The sequence below is a fragment of the Scardinius erythrophthalmus genome (genome assembly GCF_964197995.2).
Source record: "Scardinius erythrophthalmus genome assembly, chromosome: 14".
In the NCBI taxonomy this organism is placed as follows: domain Eukaryota; kingdom Metazoa; phylum Chordata; class Actinopteri; order Cypriniformes; family Leuciscidae; genus Scardinius; species Scardinius erythrophthalmus.
Genome location: NC_138234.1, coordinates 19,364,036 through 19,369,724, shown reverse-complemented (window position 1 = coordinate 19,369,724; position 5,689 = coordinate 19,364,036). Strand labels below are relative to the sequence as shown.

Below are 5,689 nucleotides of genomic sequence, written 5' to 3'. Positions count from 1 at the left end.
GTGCCAACGTTCTGTGTTTGCTGGGTATCACGCTCTGAACTTGAAGAAAAGACCAACAACTTCTGCTAATGAATGAACAGCATATTGCAGCGGATTGCAACAAAAATAAAAGCTGACCAATATAACGAGATTTTTGGTTAGTTTTTATTTATTTTTCACTATTTTAGTCTCGTATTTTTCCGTCAACGATATTGCATGTTGTTTAAGTCACAGAGTTATCGTTTAATGGCGTTATTGTCGCCTCGTCTTCGTCTTGTCTTAGTCATAGAAAAAAAAGGCGTCGACAATTTTTTTTCGTCATATTTTTCGTTAACGAAATTAACACTTGATGGATTCAACGAGGCATCGAATCAATCCAACATCAGGCTTGTGCCAATTGCTGCTGCAAAGCACTTGTGCGCATGTGGGCTTGTGTAACATGAGACATATGTCTACTGCGTAAAGGAGGAGCAATTTAAAAAGGAATGTGTGAAAGAGAAAAGGGCGTGGTAAACGTACAGTATAGAGCACTGTGCAGCAGACTCCGAAAGTCCCATACGTCGATGTGAATTCAAACTAGTTGCAGGTAGGTTGTTATTTGAGACTTTATTATGTGATTCAGGAAAAGTCAAATTCATAGTCATTTAGTCTTTTCGTGTGATGTGACACAGGTATTGACTTGCCTTGAAAATGCTTTTATATCTTTTTCTTATGCTCTCTGGGGTACCACTAACTGAAAATTTACATTTTGTTTAAACAAACAATTGGACAATTATATTAAAAGTCTATAATACCATCAAATACTTCAAGATAAGTCCCAAATAAGTTGGGTTAATGGTTTGAAATATTGCATAAATAATATTTGACTGAAATGATTGTATTGAAATATTTTATATCCTACTAATGCTAAACTGTGATAGATGTTAAGTTAAGGTCATTCAGCTACTTTTGATTGGTTTTGTTACACAGACCTGGCAACCTTGAAAGCAGCAGAGGTGAAGAGAGTGCAAAAATAAGAGATGAGAAGAGAAAACAGCAGTATTAATAATTTTAAAGTTCATCAAACTATGCAGATGCTTTAAAAACAAGGATATACAACTGTACATTCAGACTCACCTTATTCATATTTGTTCTGTACACTGTACACAGATTCTAAAGTTCTAAAAGGGTGTTTTCATAGCAGTGCCATTGAAACATTTTTGGTAAAGAACCTAACCAGTCAAAGAATTATTTTTTCTTAGTGTAAAGAACTTTTTCCAACATAAAGAACCTTTAGTGCAATGGAAAGGTTCTATGAATGTTAAAGTTTTATCATGTAACTATCAATACTGTACAAATACATTACCTTAATTTTTAAGAATGAAATGTTCTATTGATATGTTCAAAACCATATGCTTCATTCTCCTGCTATGAATAATAATTCTCATCTTCTTCATTAAAGGGAATCTGTCGAGACTACAAATTGCTTTTGAACCGGACTAAAAGCGAAAGAAGCAATCAAAAGCTTCATCAAACTTCCCTCAGAAGATGTCACTTCAAGAGAAACAAAGTTACATGAAACGTTGTACTGTTTTAGGCTATGCTATATTGACCTTTTTTTTAATTTCATTTTTGTTTGGACTGGCTTATCGATTCAAATGCCCATGTAGAAATGATCAGAATGAAGTGGTAACCGTGTTCCTCTTCACTGGACCTGCTTTTTTTCTCTTTGTCATAATGTTCCACATTCTAAGGCCTCTGAAATACGGATGGTTTCAGTGCCCTGAACGAGTGGAAGATGATACTCCTCGGAGCTGTCCTAAAGCTTTCATATGTTGTCTGATTCCACCTGTAATGTGGATCTTCTTCTTGTTACTTGAAGGTGTATATGTTGCTTGTGCCATGACAAACTGGAACGGAGTTTTTGTTTCTGATGATGAGCTAGACATGCGGTGGTGTAAACCCACTGAAGGGATGCAAAATGAGATCGTGGCACAAGATTTAACTCGCAAATATATTCATCAATCTCAGGTAAATATCCTATACTATATGAGCTTGTTCTGTTATTGTAATATCATAAAGGATATATTAAATTAATCCTTTCTTGACCTCACAATATGTCAGAAAGCGAAAATGACAAATTATATTGGACGAATACAAATTCAAGTAATGTGTTTTTTTTCTGTTCTTTCAGTATGCAGGTTTTGTCTTGATCACTTTCTTCAGTGTCTTGTCGCTTGCCACCGTGGGTATTTATGACAGCTGCATAAGTGGGAAATGTGACTGGTGCCCAAGTCGACTGTTGTTGTTCTTCGGACGAAAAGTGAGACACGATGGAGGACACAGACAGCATGATGTGGAGCTCAGCCCCACCGCCTCCATCACTACACACCCACTTCTTGCTTTTTCTAAAAATGAATAAACAGCTGAATTTTGGAGGGATGTAAAAATAAATGTTAAAGGGTGTTTTCGCAGCAATGCCTTAAAGCAGGGGTGTCCAAACTCAGTCCTGGAGGGCCACTGTCCTGCAGAGTTTAGCTCCAACCCCAATTAAACACACCTGAACCAGATAATCAAGGTCTGATTATCTGGTTCAGGTGTGTTTAATTGGGGTTGGAGCTAAACTCTGCAGGACAGTGGCCCTCCAGGACTGAGTTTGGACACCCCTGCCTTAAAGGGATAGTTCACTTTGAAATTAAATTTTGGTATGTTTTAGCTTACCTCAAGGGCATCCAAGATGTAGGTGTCTTTTTTTCCGCAGTAGTTTCAATTTAGATTTTTTTAGGTCAATCCGTTCTTGTCTGTCAGTCATATAATGCAGGTCTATGGTCACCACCTCAAAGAGCATGCACAGAGTCCAAATTAAAACAATTCCCCATCGTCCAAATTAAACAATTCCCCATCGTAAGTACACATTGTACACAAGTCTGCGCACACGTCACACAGCAGGAAGCGCCCGTGCCCTCAGATCACTTGGACGTGGCTGTGTTACAAGAGTTAAAAACTATATAAATACTGTTCGTTTTCTCGCACAAACCGCTCGTTTCGTGTCTTAGGCCATCAATGTGTACTTACGATGGGGAATTGTTTTAATTTGGACTCTGACCATAGACCTGCATGATATGACTGTCAGACAAGAACGGTTTGACCTAAAAATATCAAAATTGAAACTACTACGGAAAAAAAGACACCTAGATCTTGGATGCCCTTGAGGTAAGCTAAAACATACCAAAATTTAATTTCAAAGTGAACTATCCAAAGTGTGTTCACACTTGGTATGTTTGGTTCGATTCAAACGAACCCTGGCGTGATTGCTCTGTTAGTGCGGTTCATTTGAATAAGTGTGAACGCTGCCATCTGAACCCTCATGCGCATCAAACAAGCGGACCGAGAACCATTAAAAGATGGGTCTCAATCCGTTTCCAAACTTTGGTGTGGTTTGAATAGTATGCACACCAAAAACATCTACATAAACCAAAAAAGGGACATAATGTCACAAGATGCGACCCTAAAAAGACAGAATTGCTCAAGCATAATGTTTTTTTTTCTCGTCATAGTCGAGATGTTTCACATCACATTTCTGTACAGGCATCAGAAACGTGTCTCCTCATGCCAGATCTTTGTTTGTGTGTGACAGATGGATTCCTGACGCTGTTTTGATTCCTTTACAAATTTTACAAGCTCTTCTCGAGTTCTCAGCTGGTCAATATTTCATGATATGAAGGCTACGCACATACAACGAGCACATTTAGCCCAGCACAAAGCATTGTTTTGGATGTTCCGTAAGTTCTGTCGAGATAATTTAAATATACGCAATAAAAGCCGACCAATCAGGTTGAGAACATATACCATAAAATGCAGATGTGAATGCTAAGAGGACCTTTTTTTTTTTTTGATCCGGACCAAACGAACCATTTGAACCAAAATACAAGTGTGAACACACCCAAAGAAGAACAATTTGTGGTTCCCCAAAGAACCTTTTGGTGACGGGATGGATTCTTGAATCCACTGCCGCTTCAATGTATATCCTTTGAGTGGTTGTTAATCAAGTTATTAATCAATATTTATCCTTCTAAATATCTAATGATTTGAATGACTTCATCAAGCTTATGAGATTTATAAAATTACATGTCTGTTCACTGAAACATGCTCTCTCTTTGTTGTCTCTTCTGTTGCCTACCTGACCAATTTATAGTTAAATAATTTACTTTGCACTTCATCTTTAATCACTAGAGAATAATGACAAATATTGTCTGAACCTCCTACTAAGAAAAAATGTCTTACCAGCATGTTTTATGAAAGTTTGTCTGCAACAAAGTCAGTTATTAATATTTCATTGTCCTCTCGTTTTTTTTTTTTTTTTTCATGTTCATAATTTCTTTGTGAAGACTCAAATCTCATCATTTAATATTGTTTTTAGTATTATTATTACGTTTTATTAATATTCATAATCAGTAGTATTATGTATATGTTTTATACGTTTTATATACATTCATAATCATTTGTAATCATTGTATTTTGTGAATCATATGTGGGGGAGACTTTGGGTGACTTTGAGTGTGCTGAAGTTAGAGAATGAAATGTATATGATGGCATAATGGGATACATTCCTATGTTAATGGGAACCAAATGTTTCTCTGGTAATGCAGTTTTTCTGTTCAGCATACATAAGAACTAAAAGTCTTTGTCTAGGGCAGAGAAGATGACTGACCTTCGTTTGGTCCATTGTGTCTTCCTCCTATGTCTTATATAAAATAAAATAAAATAAAATAAAATAAAATAAATAAATAGATAGATAGATAGATAGATAGATAGATAGATAGATAGATAGATAGATAGATAGATAGATAGATCTCTTGACAGAATAACTGGTGTCTGTTTCCATGAAATCAAACAACAGGGGAAAGCAAGATTTTTAAATCTACACTTTGTATGCTAAAAATTATGTCTGTACAATTTGGCATGTTTCATTGTGTTATTACAAATAAACAATTGACTCTGAGCACAACTATTAACTTACAACATCTTTAACACTTTTTTAAATCTCTTAGTACTGGAAATGATCTTTCTTTCCTTCATATTAATGTTCGTAGTTTGTCTAAAAACTTTGAGGGTTTATCCATTTGCCTTGAAAATTTAAATTATACCTTTAATGTGATAGGGCTTACTGAAACATGGCTGACTGACAAAATAGCTGGGAATTTTCATTTAGAAGATTACAAACATATTTTTAGATGTAGAGAGGGAAGGGTGGGTGGAGGGGTTTCTCTGTTTATCAATTCTAGTCTACATTATAAAGAAAGATGTGACTTTGAAAAGCTTTTTAATTCTTCTTCGGAAGTAGTAGCAGTAGAAACTAAATTAGCAATAATTTTATGTATCTATAGACCATTGTGACCTCTCTGCATTTATTACAGACATCTCAAATGTACTGGATATCATTTCTAATGAAAGGAAAAATTGTTACATAATGGGTGACTTTAACATTAATATTGAAAATAGCCAGGGAAATATGTTAATTAAAGAATTTACTGATACTATGTATTCTTATAGCTTTAATCCTATGATTTCAGTTCCCACCAGAGTGACTAATACCTCAGCAACTTGTATAGATAATATTTTTACTAATGTGTATAATAAGACTATGAAATCCGGTGTCTTGTGCATTGATGTGGCTGATCACTGTCCCATATTTTTGATCACTGTTGATGAGACGGAAAATTGCCCCCCT

At 35.6% G+C, this 5,689-nt stretch overlaps 1 long non-coding RNA gene across 1 annotated transcript; it reads left to right on the top strand.

Moving 5' to 3' along the window:
* The first annotated feature begins 543 nt into the window (after positions 1-543).
* Positions 544-2,441, top strand: LOC308702271. The gene is made up of 3 exons (XR_014031568.1): positions 544-565; positions 1,421-1,989; positions 2,153-2,441. It is a non-coding gene; the product is annotated as an uncharacterized lncRNA (long non-coding RNA).
* Positions 2,442-5,689: the final 3,248 nt, after the last annotated feature.